Source organism: Scyliorhinus canicula, chromosome 4 (assembly GCF_902713615.1).
Source record: "Scyliorhinus canicula chromosome 4, sScyCan1.1, whole genome shotgun sequence".
NCBI lineage: Eukaryota > Metazoa > Chordata > Chondrichthyes > Carcharhiniformes > Scyliorhinidae > Scyliorhinus > Scyliorhinus canicula.
Window position 1 is genome coordinate 5,755,703 of NC_052149.1, and position 16,914 is coordinate 5,772,616.

The 16,914-nt window shown below is 42.4% G+C and overlaps 1 protein-coding gene across 1 annotated transcript in view; it reads left to right on the forward strand.

Annotated features, from left to right (window-relative positions):
• Window positions 1–16,914, forward strand: part of LOC119964322 (rho GTPase-activating protein SYDE2-like) — a 121,924-nt gene that overhangs the window by 83,338 nt on the left and 21,672 nt on the right. The window lies entirely within an intron of this gene.

The window sequence follows — 16,914 nt, forward strand, 5'->3', positions numbered from 1 at the left end:
ACCAAGGCCCTGTACAACTGCAGCAACACATCCCTGCTTCTATATTCGACACCTCTCGCAATGAAGGCCAATATACCATTAGCCTTCTTTACTGCTTGCTGCACCTGCATGCTTATCTTCAGCGACTGATACACAAGGACACCCAGGTCCCGCTGCACACTAACCTCTCCCAATTTACAACCATTCAGGTAGTAATCTGCCTTCCTGTTTTTGTTTCCAAAGTGAATAACCTCACACGTATCCAAATTATATTGCATCTGCCACTGATTTGTCCACTCACCCCACCTGTCCAGATCATGCTGTAGGATCCCTGCATCCTAGTCACAATTCACCCTCCCACCTAACTTGGTATCATCTGCAAATTTTGAGATATTACACCTTTATTTATTATTCACATATTGTGCTTGTGCCCATTTAAATAAAACATGTGAAGGACAATTGAAGTCATGAATTGTCCTGTTTTTCTAGTCAGTGTAAACCTAACCTGCAACAAACAATTTATCTTAAATATGGAGACATTGGTGATATATTAAATAAAATATCACCAACAAGCTGGTTTATAATGGGTTAAAGTATTGCCCTTTCAATCTTGTGATTTAAGTTCACTGCATAATGGTTGTATGCCTAAAGTTTTTGATCAGTTTCAAAATTAAATTTCTACCAGATAAACCCAGTACAAAGCTGTCCACAATTCCACATAAATTATCGTTTTCATGTAGGCTGGAAAGATACCTTGGGGGGTGTTAATGGAAATAAACAGCTCTAACATTGAGTTCTAGTTCTGAGAAAATATTGAACAAGTGTGGAAAAAGCTTTTTCTTTCACCCAACCAATGCTAAAGGACTGGGCACAAGCACTGGGGTTACCAACATCACCGTTGACAGGTGAAAAAGGCTGGAACGTGCACCATTATTATGGCAACAGATAAGTGAATTATGCCGTTGATCAGGGAATGAATTACAGATGGCTTCCACTCTCATTCTGAAGTAGGTGAAATGGCACTTGGGAGGAACAACGGATTGACAAGTACCATTGCCCATCAGGAGAACCATTAATCCCGTTGGTTATCAAGAGGAGATTGATTCTCTGAATGGGGTGGCATCAGTATTGCACATGAATGGCCAATTAAGCATGCAGGGGTTTACTACAGTTTCTCTGACCTGGGGTAGGTTGGTTGCAGTAGAAGGTTAGCAGTCACAGCACATGCATAGTTATTAGTTGACCATATCTTGGGAGAAGTGGTTTTCTTGAAGAGCAATATAGACATTATCCTTGTGAAAATATGGTATTTTTAGCTCTTTACTGCTTCATAATTGTAACGAAACAGTAAATGGTGAAAGAAAATCAGTAAAGTAATTGTTGAAAGGGATATGTATCCCAGATAGTTTAATAGAGTTGCACCTAGGTTCCAGCCCTGCACTGTAGAGTGGCCTGTGATTTTTCATTTGAGTTGGCCTCATTAGCTATCTCTTTTTCGTATTGTAAAGATTGCAAGCCCAGATTATGTAACAATTTATTCATTGGTATGAAATGTCTTAGTGATTTTGGTACAAGAGGTGGACTCTTGTCAGCAAAGGCTTTTTAAAAAGGAACTGGGCAACAGATGAAGTGACTTGTATACCTGTAGTATCGTGCAAAGTGAATTTTATTTGTGTTGGTGGTTTAAAACTTGCCATTCTGAGCTTGATTTTTGTGTAGTGGTGTTTTATTTCAACCAAGTGCTACTTTTTAAGAAGGTGGTTTTGTGCTTCTTAACCAACAATAAAGGATTATTACATACTCATGTAAATGTTTAGAGCAGAATATCAAATTGTTTCAAAACCTTGGAAAATTGTGCAGAAAAAGTAAATTTCATAATGGATTTGTGGAGGTGTGGGCATGTGCAGAAACTCCCATAGAAAATATAGTTTTCCACTAATAGCACTCACTTTATAGGGTCAATAGGGTACAGTGGAGGCCCATTAAGTCCTTTCAAAAATAACTAAACCCATCACTGCAAAACTTTGATTTTATGTGCTCAAGTCTTTCCTCAAATCGAAAAAGAATATAACTTCAACTGAAATGAAATGTGCATGCTCCATAATACTTTGATTGAAATTACGTTTTGTGTATCATACACGAGATCATGCCATTACTGTTTCCACAGAAAAATAGGATTATGGAATGTGAGCTGTAAGTACTAATTAAAACTCATGAAAATCCAGCGTAATTATTTTAACTTTGCCTTTATTCTTTCAGCTGTGATCTTGGTTATGGTCTTGAGTTGAGTTACATTGTTCTTTGAATCGTCAACTTCATTTTGAATTGTATCTGCTTTGTTGAAGGTGTTACATAAGAACATAAGAAATAGGAGCTGGGGGAGGCCATCTGGCCCCTCGAGCCTGCTCTGCCATTCAATAACATAATCGCGGATCTTTTTGTGGACTCAGCTCCACTTGCCCGCCCGCTCACAAATATCTATCTATCTTTATCTTAAAAACATTCAATGAGATAGCCTCAACTGCTTCACTGTGCTGGAAATTCCCCAGATTCACAACCCTTTGGGTGAATAAGTTCCTCCTCAACTCCGTCATAAATCTGCTCCCCCTTATTTTGAGGCTATGCTCCCTAGTTCTAGTTTTACCCATCAGTAGAAACAATCTCCCTGCTTCTATCTTATCTATTCCCTTCATAATTTTATGTTTGTACAGATTCCCCTCCCCCCATCATTCTTCTAAATTCCAATGAATATCGTCCCACTCTACTCGATCTTGACTCGTAAGCTCTGGAATCAATCTAGTGAATCTCCTTTGCACTCCCTCCAGTGCCAGTACATACTTTCTCAAGTAACGAGACCAAGACTGTACACAGCATTCAAGGTGTGGCCTCACTGGCACCCTATACAGCTGCAACATAACCTCCCTGTTTTTAAACTCCATCCCTCCAGCAATGAAGGACAAAATTTCATTTGCCTCCTTAATTACCTGTTGCACCCGCAAACCAATGTTTTGCGATTCATGCACAAGGACACCCAGATCCCTCTGCACAGCAGCATGCTGAAATTTTTTACCATTCAAATAATAGTCCATTTTGCTGTTATTCCTACCAAAATGGATGAGCTCACATTTACCAGCATTGTACTCCATCGGCCAGACCCTTGCCTACTCACTTAGAACATAGAACAGTACAGCACAGAACAGGCCCTTCGGCCCTCGATGTTGTGCCGAACAATGATCACCCCACGTAACCCGTACACCCGTAACCCAACAATCCCCCCATTAACCTTACACTACGGGCAATTTAGCGTGGCCAATCCACCTAACCCGCACATCTTTGGACTGTGGGAGGAAACCGGAGCACCCGGAGGAAACCCACGCACACACGGGGAGGACGTGCAGACTCCACACAGACAGTGACCCAGCCGGGAATCGAACCTGGGACCCTGGAGCTGTGAAGCATTGATGCTAACCACCATGCTACCGTGAGGCCCCCAAACTTAAACTATCTATATCCCTCTGCAGACTTTCAGTGGCCGCTGCACACTTTGCTCTACCACTCATCTGTGAACTTTGACACATTACAATTGGTCCCCCAACTCCAAATCATCTCTGTAAATTGTAAACAATTGCGGTCCTAACACTGATCCCTGAGGCACACCACTACCCACTGATCGCCAACTAGAAAAACACCCATTTATCCCCACTCTTTGCTTTCTGTTAGTTAACCAATCCACTATCCATGCTGATACATTACCCATAATACCCGTGCACCTTTATCTTATCCAGCAGCCTTTTGTGCAGCACCTTGTCAAATGTGTAAGCTTTTCTAGATTAATGTGTTGGCATGCATACATACTTCAACAAACATATGTTAAACAATGCTATATAAATCATGTTTAGTAAGCTATAAAGGAATGCAATCTTGACATTTGGTGAAATCTAGATTTGGAAAAGATTGGTGAAAACATGTGGATCTGGGGGAGGAGAAAGACCATGGGCGAAATTCTCCGACCCCCTGCAGGGTCAGAGAATCGCCCGGGGCCAGTGAAAATCCCGCCCCCGCCGTGGCCGGAATTCTCCGCCACCCGGGAATTGGCGGGGGTGGGAATCGCGCGCGACGATCGCGAGCCCCCTGCGGCGATTCTCCGGCCCGCGATGGGCCGAAGTCCCACCGCTGAGAGGCCAATCCCGCCGCCGTGGTTTCAACCACCTCTGGTGACGCGAGCGGGGTCCGGGGGGGGGGGGGGGGGGGGCGTGGGGCGATGGGACCCCGGGGTTACTCACACGGTGGCCAGGCCCGTGATCGGGGCACTCTTTTTCTTCTGCCGCTGCCACGGCCTCCACCATGGCAGAGGCGGAAGAGAACCCCCTACCGCGCATGCGCGAACCGGCGAAGGCCTTTCGGCCAGCCCCGATTCCGGCCGACGGGCATCAAAGGCCGTTGGCGCCAGTTTTGCCGCCAGTCGGTGTGGCGCCAACCACTCCGGCACGGGCCTAGCCCCCAAAGGTGCGGAGAATTCCGCACCTTTGGGGAGGCCCGACGCCCGAGTGGTTGCCGCTACGCCGGGACCCCCCGCCCTGCCGGGTAGGGGAGAATCTCGGCCCATGTCTTCATACATTAGACACACAAAGTGTCGATATACTGTTTAAAATTATGCATTGTCACTTCTGTTTTCAAAGACATAGGATGCATTTGGGTTGGTTTTGATTTACCATTAATGGATTAACAAGTTATGGTTGCACATTAGTGGGAGGCACGGTGGCGCAGTGGCTAGCACTGCTGCCTACAGCACTGAGGACCCGGGTTCGATCCTGGCCCGGGTCATGGTCTGTGTGGAGTTTGCATATTCTCCCCGTGGGTTTTGCCCCCACAACTCAAAAGATGTGTCGGTAGGTGGATTGGCCATGTGAAATTGCCCCTTAATTGGAAAAAGAATAATTGGGTACTCTAAATTTAAAGAAAATGGTTGCACTCAGTGGGATTGGGTAAAGTGTGTCTGTTACAATGCCAGGAGTGTCAGGAATAAGGGAGATGAACCTAGAGCATGGATCAGTACTTGGAACTACGATGTTGTGGCCATTACGGAGACATGGATTTCACAGGGGCAGGAATGGTTGTTAGATGCTCCAGGGTTTAGGTGTTTTAAGAAGATTAGAGAGGGAGGTAAAAAAGGAGTGGGAGTGGTACTGTTAATGAGGGAGTGCATCACAGCTGCAGAAAAGGAGTTAGTCGAGGAGGGTTTGCCTACTGAGTCAGTATGGGTGGAAGTCAGAAACAAGAAAGGAGCAGTCACTTTATTGGGAGTTTTCTATAGACTCCCCAATAGCAGCAGAGAGATGGAGGAACAGATTGGATGGCAGATCTTGGAAAGGTGCAGATGCAACAGAGTTGTTGTCATGGGTGACTTCAACTTCCCTAATGACTGGAACCTCCTTAGTAAAAATGGGTTCGATGGAACAGATTTTGTCCGGTGTGTCCAGGAAGGATTCTTGACTCGATATGTAGATAGGCCGACTAGGAAGGAGGCCATATTGGACTTGGTACATGGCAACGAACCAGCCAGGTGTCAGATGTCTCAGTGGGAGAGTATTTTGGTGACAGTGACCGCAACTCCTTAACCTTTACCATAGTCATGGAGAAGCATAGGAACAGACAGTATGGGAGGGGAAATTATACTGCAATGAGATAGGAGCTGAGGAGATTAAATTGGGAACAGATATTCTCGGGGAAATGCACTACAGTAATGTGGGGGTTGTTTAAGGAGCACTTGCTGCGAGTGCTGGATAGTTTTGTCCCACTGAGACAAGGAAGGAATGGTAAGGTGAAGGAGCCTTGGATGACAAGAGACGTGGAGCTTTTAGTCAAGAGGAAGAAGGAAGCAAATGCAAGGTTGAGGAAGAAAGGATCTGGCACGGCTCTGTGAAGGTTACAAGGTAGCCAGAAAGGAACTCAAAAATGGACTTAGGAGAGCTAGAAGAGGGCATGAAAAGATCCTGGCAGAAAGAATTAGGCAAAACACCAAGACGTTCTACACTTGCGTGAGAAATAAGAGGATGATCAGAGTGAGTATAGGGCCGATCAGGAATAGTGGAGGGAACTTGAGTCTGAGGAGGTAGGGGAGGCCCCAAATGAATATTTTGCTTCAGTATTCACTAGAGAGAGGCACCTTGTTGCTCGTGAGAATAGTGTGAACCAGGTTAATAGGCTCGAGCAGGCTGATATGAAATGAAAAATGAAAATCGCTTATTGTCACAAGTAGGCTTCAAATTAAGTTACTGTGAAAAGTCCCTAGTCGCCACATTCCGGCGCCTGTTCGGGGAGGCTGGTACAGGAATTGAACCGTGCTGCTGGCCAGCCTTGGTCTGCTTTCAAAGCCAGCGATTTAGCCCTGTGCTAAACCAGCCCCTATTAAGGAGGATGTGCCTATCAGGATAGCTAAGTTCCTTGGGCCAGACAGGATATACCCACGGTTACTACAGAAAGCGAGGGTCGTCCATTTAAAATGGAGAGGCGGTGACGTTTTTTCCCCAAAGTGTTGAGAATTCTCTTTCTGAGTAGGCGGTAATACTTATTAAGGCAGAGGTGGATAGATTCTTGATTAACAAGGGGTGGTGACTATCGAGGGGGGGAGGGAGAAGGAGAGAAGAGGGATACAGATTTGAAGTTACACTCGGATCAGCCCCTGATCTTATTAAATGGCAGAGCAAGCTCAAGGGGCTGAATTGCCTATTCCTGCTCTTTGTATGTTCAAGTGGAGTTAATGGTATGAGCAAGATGACTAAACATGCGGAAATAACCATAAGGCAAAATGGGATCATCCTTCGGAATTCAAAAGTAATCTGTAAGAGAAGGTACAGTAACATTTCAAAGGATTGAATTAGTTATTGTTAAACTGATGACTGAATACTTGACAAAAATCCAACTAAGTAACGCACCTGGCAACAGCAGGCTACTCGAGTGCTCTCTGGGGGATGGGTTAACTACTATTAAATATATAAAAATGTTAAGACTTGGATATAAATGATCAATGGCTATTTTTGCTGACATGAGACAACATGACGAAAACACATGAATTTAAGATGAATAGAGGTAGATTCAGATGCAATTCAAGGAAGCATTAATTTGATTAAGGGTAATTGATTGATGAAGCAACTTAAAGGTATTTGTGTGTGGTAGCTTAGATACCTTCAAAGCATGATTAGAAGAGGTTTGAAAAGAAATACATTATTAAATATGTCTACCAGGAAATCAGGCTCCATGCTCTTGTAAGGTAGGGTTATGTGCTTTAGTGGTTGCCAAACTGCAATATTTTGCCTGTTCACTTCAGTATGTGTAAAGTTTTGGTCCAACGACACTGAAGTAGATAACAGTGGCTAGGTTTGAGCTTTAAGCTTTCTAGATCTTTGGTTTTAACCAGTATTTGGTAAGTTTATATTGTAATTTGACTTCTGAATTGGTAGCTTAATATGTTCATGTTTGGCTCTGCTTTGTTTACTATCTGAATAATGTCACCGTATTTAAGTTTTAGAAATAAGAGTTTATATGCCTTGACATCTGCTAACTTTCAGGTCACTTAAAATTGAGACAAAATTTTCTAGATGCCGAAATCTGCTTTCCCAGTAGACTAATATTTAAGTCAACTTTTAAAAATCTGCTCCATCAACCATAATTTAAGCTGGCACAACTATGATCTAATTAAATGAAAAAACATTTTAAAATGTGCCTATTGTGTCCGAGTGTTTTTGTGATATTTTGTCAGCTCAATTCGATAATGTATATCATCAAAATGATTGAGCTTGAGAAGAATGTTGCCATTTTTAACTATGCAGCGAAGGCTATGTTATGAAATAATGAACTGTTTTGAGTATTAGCGATGTGGAAAGCTGATAGTTGCTGTTTTGACAGATTTACAATAGCCCAGGAATGGGCATTAATGCAGCAAATCTTGACCCAGAAAACAACTGGGCTGATATGGGCTTACTTATAATGAAGTGCACTGGCTGCCTGCAGTTTGCTTTCCTGTGTTGATTTTGGGAACATGCCGGCAGCAATGTTCTTGCGTCGTCTCTGCATTCATTCGTGTAAATTTGCATGTCAAAGTTAAGCATGTATGCTTAACAGTTCAGTGAGTAAGAAAAATGAGAAACCAATGAAGTGGATTCTGGGTTTGGTTTGCTGTCTAAATTTGTTCAGTACAGATTCAGGGTAAAGTGCTGCAGTGAGCTGGCAATTGGGGCATTAAAGGTTTTAGTGGAACAAAAAAACAGCTGTTTTTCACGGGGCTAATTTAACTAGTGGAGTGAGACTATGGCTCTTCGACTTCAGTATTAACTTATTAGACTGAATCTAGGCATTTGACTTTAGTGACAGCGTTTTAATTTTTAAATGTTTATTCCAGATACGGTAACTTGGAAATAGAATTTTCAGTGACTAATTGTTCGTCCACCACTAATTATTCATTCACCATAAGAAGGCAAGAAACAGGGGAAGGAGTTGGACTTTTGATCTTTTGAGTGCGCCGCGCCATTCAAGATCATGGCTGGTCATCTATCTTAACACCACGTTTCTTCGCCATTGTCATATCCCTCGATTTCCTTAGTATCCAAAATCTACTCGATCTCTGCCTTAAAATTTAACCCCACTATTTAAGAAAGAAGAGAGTGAGAAACAGGGCTACAGGCCTCTTGGCCTAATAGGAGTAGTAGGGAAAATGCTAGAACCTATAATCAAGAGTGTGACAACAGGACACTTAGAAAATAGTGCTAGGATTGGACAGAGCCAACATTAATTTGGGAAAGGGAAATCATATTTAACAAACCTATTGGAGTTTTTTTGCAGATGGAACCAGTAGATAAGGAGGGACAATTGAAGGTAATCTATTAAAATTTTCAGAATTCTTTTGATCAGGTCCCACACAAGATATTAGTAATGGGATGAGGGGGTGGTACAATACGTTGGCGTGAATTGAGAACTGGTTAACAGACAGGCAGGCAGTGACTAGTAGGGTACCACAAGGATCAGTGCAACAAAAGTTGACCAGAATAATTCCAGAGATGGAGGAATTGCCCTACGAAGAAAGATTAAATAGACTGGATCTTTATTCTGGGACAGTGACCCCCTGCTACAGATTCTACAGTCAATAGAAACATCCTCCCTGCATCTACTCTGTCAAGATGCTGAAGAACTTTGTATTTCTGTGCGATCAGATCAAAGATTCCCTCATTTCAGGAATCAATCCAGTGAACCTTTTGTTGCACTCCCTCTAAGGCAAGTATATCTCTTCGAGGGTAAAGACGTTAGTAAACCAGATGTTTACCTCCATTTTTCTGCATGAGTACCAGTCAAGTTATGCGATACAGACCTGGTTGGTGTTTGTGCATAAAACTTTGTACAGACAACCAATGATAGTTTCATGGTCAACAATAATGAGACTAGGTTTCAGTTCCAGATTTATTTGGATTCAACTTCCACCAGCTGCTGTGGCTGGGTTTGAATTAATGTCCCAAGGGCATTTACTTGGGTCTCTAGATTGCTAGTCCAGTGACATAGTCATCATCGCCCCTTTATAGCTGCTTCCTCCAACCCCTTCCTTTCTTAAGTTATGGGATTTATTATTTTCCAATCCATTGGTACCGTTCTGGATTCTCGGGAATTCTGGAAGATCAAAATCGATGCATCCACTATCTTTGTAGCTACCGTTTTAAAACCCTGGGACGTGATCCATCAGGTCTGAGGGATTTGTTAGCTTTTAGTTCCATACATTTCTCCAAGGCAAGTATTGCTTTACTTTGCTAATGCTGTTTTCTTTACATCTTATTCTCACTCAACCCTTGTTTCTCCAGTATTTCTGGAATTTGTTTTGTGTCTTCTCCCATGAAGACAGATACAAAGTATTTGTTAAAGCGTCTGTCACTTCCTTAGTCCCCATTATAATTTCTCCTGTCTTTGCCTCCAAGCGACCCACATTTACTTTTTCTACATCTCTGTTGAAGCTTATGCAGTATGTTTTTATCTTGTTAGTTTGCTTTGATTATCCACCACTGGCAATTAAAATAAAATCTTTCTGAAGCTGATGTTTTCATTAGACAAATTGCACAAATATGTGGAGAGAATATAAATAACTTGATACGTTGAATGGCAAAAGCCTAGCTACAACAAATTTTGTACATTTGACTTGTTGGCCAAAATGTTCGCCGGGGACATGCCTCTGAGGCTCCCCAGAAGATGCTCTGACCCTACGCAAGGACTGCATGGAAAATGCCTGGGAAGTTCAAACTCACAATGGGCAACCCTGCTCTGGAACCATTCAAAAGTTGAATTTAAATCAGAAACATTGGATGGTTCTGACTCGCTTAGCAGAATAGTTACTGAGGACAAGTTAGAATGACAACTCCTGGGGAACGCATCCCTTCCCCTTGGTGTCACATCTCTTACGCATTTTCATCTAATCATGGGTGTGGCATTGTGGACAAATCTTTATGGCCTTATTATTGCTGCAAAAGATGGCTGCGTGAAATTTGTTAAATCCCCCCCTCCCACAACTCTCATATCCCTAAATGTTCATCTGGGCTCACAGCAAGAAAAGATTTGGGAAGTACTGCCATACACACTCACTTTCTCCATGACTGAGACCTTTAAATTTCCCTGCTTTATGCCTACTGGTGGGTATGGCTTCACTTCCCCTGACGCTGCTGACCTGCGCTGAATAATACCAGGAGCCTGTACACTGCACACTTCCTATCAGGCCCAAGTCAGAAGGTGAGGCGGGAAATGTCCAGCTCCCGCGCAAGGGCAATGTGTCCAAGTTTGCAGATGACACTAAGATGAGTGGTAAAGCGAAAAGTGCAGAGGATACTGGAAGTCTGCAGAGGGATTTGGATAGGTTAAGTGAATGGGCTCGGGTCTGGCAGATGGAATACAATGTTGACAAATGTGAGGTTATCCATTTTGGTAGGAATAACAGCAAACGGGATTATTATTTAAACGATAAAATATTAAAGCATGCCGCTGTTCAGAGAGACTTGGGTGTGCTAGTGCATGAGTCACAGAAGGTTGGTTTACAAGTGCAACAGGTGATTAAGAAGGCAAATGGAATTTTGTCCTTCATTGCTAGAGGGATGGAGTTTAAGACTAGGGAGGTTATGTTGCAACTGTATAAGGTGTTAGTGCGGCCACACCTGGAGTATTGTGTTCAGTTTTGGTCTCCTTACTTGAGAAAGGACGTACTGGCACTGGAGGGTGTGCAGAGGAGATTCACTAGGTTAATCCCAGAGCTGAAGGGGTTGGATTATGAGGCGAGGTTGAGTAGACTGGGACTGTACTCGTTGGAATTTAGAAGGATGAGGGGGGATCTTATAGAAACATTTAAAATTATGAAGGGAATAGATAGGATAGATGCGGGCAGGTTGTTTCCACTGGCGGGTGACAGCAGAACTAGGGGGCATAGCCTCAAAATAAGGGGAAGTAGATTTAGGACTGAGTTTAGGAGGAACTTCTTCACCCAAAGGGTTGAGAATCTATGGAATTCCTTGCCCAGTGAAGCAGTTGAGGCTCCTTCATTACATGTTTTTAAGGTAAAGATAGATAGTTTTTTGAAGAATAAAGGGATTAAGGGTTATGGTGTTCGGGCCGGAAAGTGGAGCTGAGTCCACAAAAGATCAGCCATGATCTAATTGAATGGCGGAGCAGGCTCGAGGGGCCAGATGGCCTACTCCTGCTCCTAGTTCTTATGTTCTTATGTTCTTATGAGTGCGATTGCAACTCCTTGGAAGTTCTGATCCACTAACGAGTAAATGCAGCCGTGAAGTTTAAATCTGAAATATTTTTATTGTTTTGGAAGCAGTGCAAAAAATCAAAGTTTGCAATTGAGTCTCACTTTGTTCCAAAATAAATGCCAGCAGGAATGTGTCTGGTAATTATTTGTTGCAGATTGTGGGAAGGTGCTGGATGTGCAACGAAACGTATCAGACTTTAAACCTGCCTCCATTTTTCTGCATGAGTACCAGTCCAGCTATGCGATACAGGCCTGTTGGTGTTTGTGTATAAAACTTTGTACAGATTATAATGTGTTTTAGGATTTGGCTTGATTTTGTGCCCATCAGTCTTCCCATTCTTCTACATATTTGTTTGCTAATAACACGCATTGAGATCTGGCCAACTCTTGACTTTGGATGAGTAACAAAGTGTGGTTGGTTGATTATATAAGAACAGAAATAGTTAATTTCAGTTGTTTGTACAGAAGTTGCTATTTAGGTTCTAAGATATGTACGTGATAGCATTGTACGTGAAGGATCTGGATAACTGTGTAATGATAAACGTCATTCACAAACAATGGGTAGGAAAGGGTCAGCACAGCAGCCACTTTGGCCAGGGATGCCAGACAGATTTTAAGAGTTTCCCTGAGTTCAAATGTATCAGAATTCTTTTTTCTGGGTCCATTTTATTGATGGGTCAAATAATGGAGCATTTAGCTGAAGGAGGGGTCAGATAATCAGAATAAATGACTGTTTGGGGCAGCCTTATTGCTACAGCCCAAAGATGGTAAACTGCTGCTGCAGCTATAGAGATTTACAATCTATCTATTTTATACTCTATTGAAATTGAAGAAAAATGTTTTGACATCAAATGCATTAGCACAGAATGGCCAAACAACAAACTCTCTGCATAGTATTTATGAAATAAACATAATTTATGCCATAATAAATGCTTATTACATCATAATTGCATAAGTTACTATTTTGAACTGAAAGATTAACACTCTGGTCTTTGCATCCTTCTGCTGGTTTCACACAGCATGTGGGTTAACTTTTTTAAAATTTGCTAAAAGCACCTTGACTGAGCTTGCAGATAAGTTTTGCTCGTCAGCTTTTTCCCAAGTTGATATCACTGGATTTTCACTTGGAACCAGAAACATGTTTCCTAATTAAATTAGGAGAAAATTGATTGTATTGTTAATGTGCCATTAATACAGAAATAAAATTACTTTGGTAAAATTACAGAACTCTTTTTAACCTGCTTACCAATGAATCTTTTGGTTTCTATCTGATTTTTAATGTTCTGAATTTTAGTATTATTTATAGTGCTTCTTCCAGTTGCAATTACTTGAATTTACTGCCCTTTTTATAGTAACCCAAGGATATTGGTTCTCGGCACAGTATACTCCATAGCACTCAAACAACAGCTGTGTGTGTGTCACTGTTTAAAGGTTTGATTTAAAACTTCCATTTGCAAATGTATGAGACGCTAGTGAAATTGAAGCTGAGTGCTCATAATTTTGACATCTCTATTAAATCTCGCTTAACTTTCTTCCTCTTATCATTGATACTATTCCAGTAAATCACCTCTATCAAAGGCCTTAACGTCTTTACTAATGCACAGTGCTTGGAATTTGGAGAGCATATTCTTTTTTTTAAATTTAGTGTACCCAATCATTTTTCCAATTAAGGGGCAATTTAGAGTGGCCAATCCACCTAGCTTGCACATTTTTGGGTTGTGGGGGCGAAACCCATGCAAACTCCACACGGACAGTGACCCAGAGCCGGGATCGAACCTGGGACCTCAGCGCCGTGAGGCCGCAGTGCTAACCCACTGCGCCACCGTGCTGCCCCTGGAGAGCATATTCTTGTTGCAGTCTAAGCAGTGATTTATATTTGGTGCAATTTCCTTGCTTTTGTACTGTCTTTTTTATGTGTATGCTTTTTCAACAATCTTATCAAATTGTCCAGCCACCTTCAATGATATGTGGTCTCTATCCCTTTATCCTCAAAATTACACCATTTTGTGCACATTAGGTCTCTTTGTTCATTTTGAAGCATGAAGGAGGAAGAATCGGTTATACTGCTCTGCATTAAATTTAATCTGCCATGAGTTTGCTAATTCCACAATTCTAAGCCCTTTAGAATTCTGCTGCTATCCTCTTCCCTGTTTATTACTTTCCAAGTTTTGGGCGATCTCCATCCTGGGAACTTATGCCCCTATGTCCAAGTATCTAATATGTATCAGAAAGCAGTGGTGCTAATACAGAACCATTGATGCCACTGTATAGACATCCATCTCTTAAACCAATTTTTTACCCAGCTGCCACAGCCTGTTTAATCCTATGGGCTTCAAGTGTGCTAATAAGTTCATTGTGGCACTGTATCAAGCACCTTTAAAAGTCCATATACAATTGAACTGCACTGCTTTCAACAACTCTCTCTTTTATTTCATCAAATAACTCAATCAAGTTTGTCAGATCACCATTAGTTCCCTCCAGACCAATGTAATAAAACTAAACCCAGGACTCCAGATGAGGTGAGACCAAGGCTCCACACAACTGAGGCATCACTTCCACCTTCTGAGATACAGGTCAATTCTCCCTTAGCCTTTTTGATTACTTTTTGCACCTGTGATACCTTTGTAACCTGCTAGTGTGCTAGTGCATGAGTCACAGAAGGTTGGTTTACAAGTGCAACAGGTGATTAAGAAGGCAAATGGAATTTTGTCCTTCATTGCTAGAGGGATGGAATTTAAGACTAGGGAGGTTATGTTGCAATTGTATAAGGTGTTAGTGCGGCCACACCTGGAGTATTGTGTTCAGTTTTGGTCTCCTTACTTGAGAAAGGACGTACTGGCACTGGAGGGTGTGCAGAGGAGATTCACTAGGTTAATCCCAGAGCTGAAGGGGTTGGATTATGAGGAGAGGTTGAGTAGACTGGGACTGTACTCGTTGGAATTTAGAAGGATGAGGGGGGATCTTATAGAAACATTTAAAATTATGAAGGGAATAGATAGGATAGATGCGGGCAGGTTGTTTCCACTGGCGGGTGACAGCAGAACTAGGGGGCATAGCCTCAAAATAAGGGGAAGTAGATTTAGAACTGAGTTTAGGAGGAACTTCTTCACCCAAAGGGTTGTGAATCTATGGAATTCCTTGCCCAGTGAAGCAGTTGAGGCTCCTTCATTACATGTTTTTAAGGTAAAGATAGATAGTTTTTTGAAGAATAAAGGGATTAAGGGTTATGGTGTTCGGGCCGGAAAGTGGAGCTGAGTCCACAAAAGATCAGCCATGATCTAATTGAATGGCGGAGCAGGCTCGAGGGGCCAGATGGCCTACTCCTGCCCCTAGTTCTTATGTTCTTATGTTCTTATCTGGATCCAGTTGCTAGTCTCTAGCTATTTAGAAATTAATTTGATTTGTCTATCTTGGTTCAAGAGGATGAGCTTGTACTTCTCCACATGTAAATGTAAATAATCTTTATTGTCACAAGTAGGCTTACATTACTGCAATGAAGTTACTGTCACCACACTGCAGCGCCTGTTCGGGTACACAGAACAGGAATTCGGAATTCTCAGCTGGTACGGGAATTGAACCTGTGCTGCTAGCCTTGTTCTGCATTACAAACCAGCTGCCTAGCCCACTGAGCTCAACCATCCCAACAGCAATTGAACACCACCCACCATAGTTTTTTTCTACACACCTAATATGCTAAATTAGAATTTGCTGCTTCCACCCACACACTCTTAATTTGGTGTCATCTGTAAACTAATAATAATAATAGCTTATTGTCACAAGTAGGCTTCAATGAAGTTACTGTGAAAAGTCCTTGGAAGAGGGGCAGCAGGGTAGCATGGTGGTTAGCATAAATGCTTCACAGATCCAGGGTCCCAGGTTCGATTCCCGGCTGGGTCACTGTCTGTGTGGAGTCTGCACGTCCTCCCCCTGTGTGCGTGGGTTTCCTCCGGGTGCTCCGGTTTCCTCCCACAGTCCAAAGATGTGCGGGTTAGGTGGATTGGCCATGCTAAATTGCCCGTAGTGTCCTAATAAAAGTAAGGTTAAGGGGGGGCTTGTTGGGTTACGGGTATAGGGTGGATATGTGGGTTTGAGTAGGGTGATCATGGCTCGGCACAACATGGAGGGCCGAAGGGCCTGTTCTGTGCTGTACTGTTCTATGTTCTATAACTCTATTCCTTCACCATATTATATGAGTACGGATTCCTGGGAAATATTTCTTGTCACATCCTGCCAAACAAGAGGACATTCACTTTACCCCTTCTCTTCTGCCACCCAGCCAATTGCTAGCTCTTGTCTGAATGTTTACTTCCACTTCATGCTTTTTAATTTTTGCTACTAATCTCCTGTCCAACAACTTGTCTGTGCATTCTGGAGTCCACATAAGACCACATTTATAGATGCTCCCATGAACAACATGCAAATCATCTCCTCCAAAGATCAGTGAGAAATGGCCTATCCTTCAGCTTCATGCTGATTCTGATCAGTTTGTACTTTAAGTGCTCAGTCTGCCTGTTCCTGATGGATTCCATTATTTTTGGTTAACACTGCTGCCTCACAGCACCAAGGACCCAGGTTCAAATCCAGCTTCAGGTGACTGTGTAGTTTGTATTTTCTCCCTCTGTATGCGTGGGTTTCCTCCGGGTGCTCAGAGGACTCCAAAGATGTGCAGATTCGGTGGATTGACTATGCTAAATTGCTCCTTGGTGTCCAAAAGATTAGACTGGATTAGGGGATGGGGTGTGGGTGTTGGCCTAGGTAGGGTGATCTTACCAAGGGCTGGTGCCGACACGACGGGCTGAATGGCCTCTTGCACGATTGGGATTCTATGAATTCCTGATAATTGATATTAAACTAACATCTGTATCTTCTACATGTCTTAACAAAAATGGCATTTGCCAATTTTCAGTTCAGTGGCACAGTTCCTGAATTGGAATAAATATGAGGTTTTCCCATCTATTTCTTCAAGTCTATGGTGGGGACTATCGTATCATTGATATTATCTATTTTTAAAATCACAATATTTTCTCAACATTGTTTTTCTTGTATTCAACCAGTTCTTCACCTTGACTAGCCATTAGGTCTCCTTGTACCACTGATACTTTGTCATCTTCCTCCACTGAAAACCGATTAATGTAACAAGTTTGTCATTTCTTTATTATATA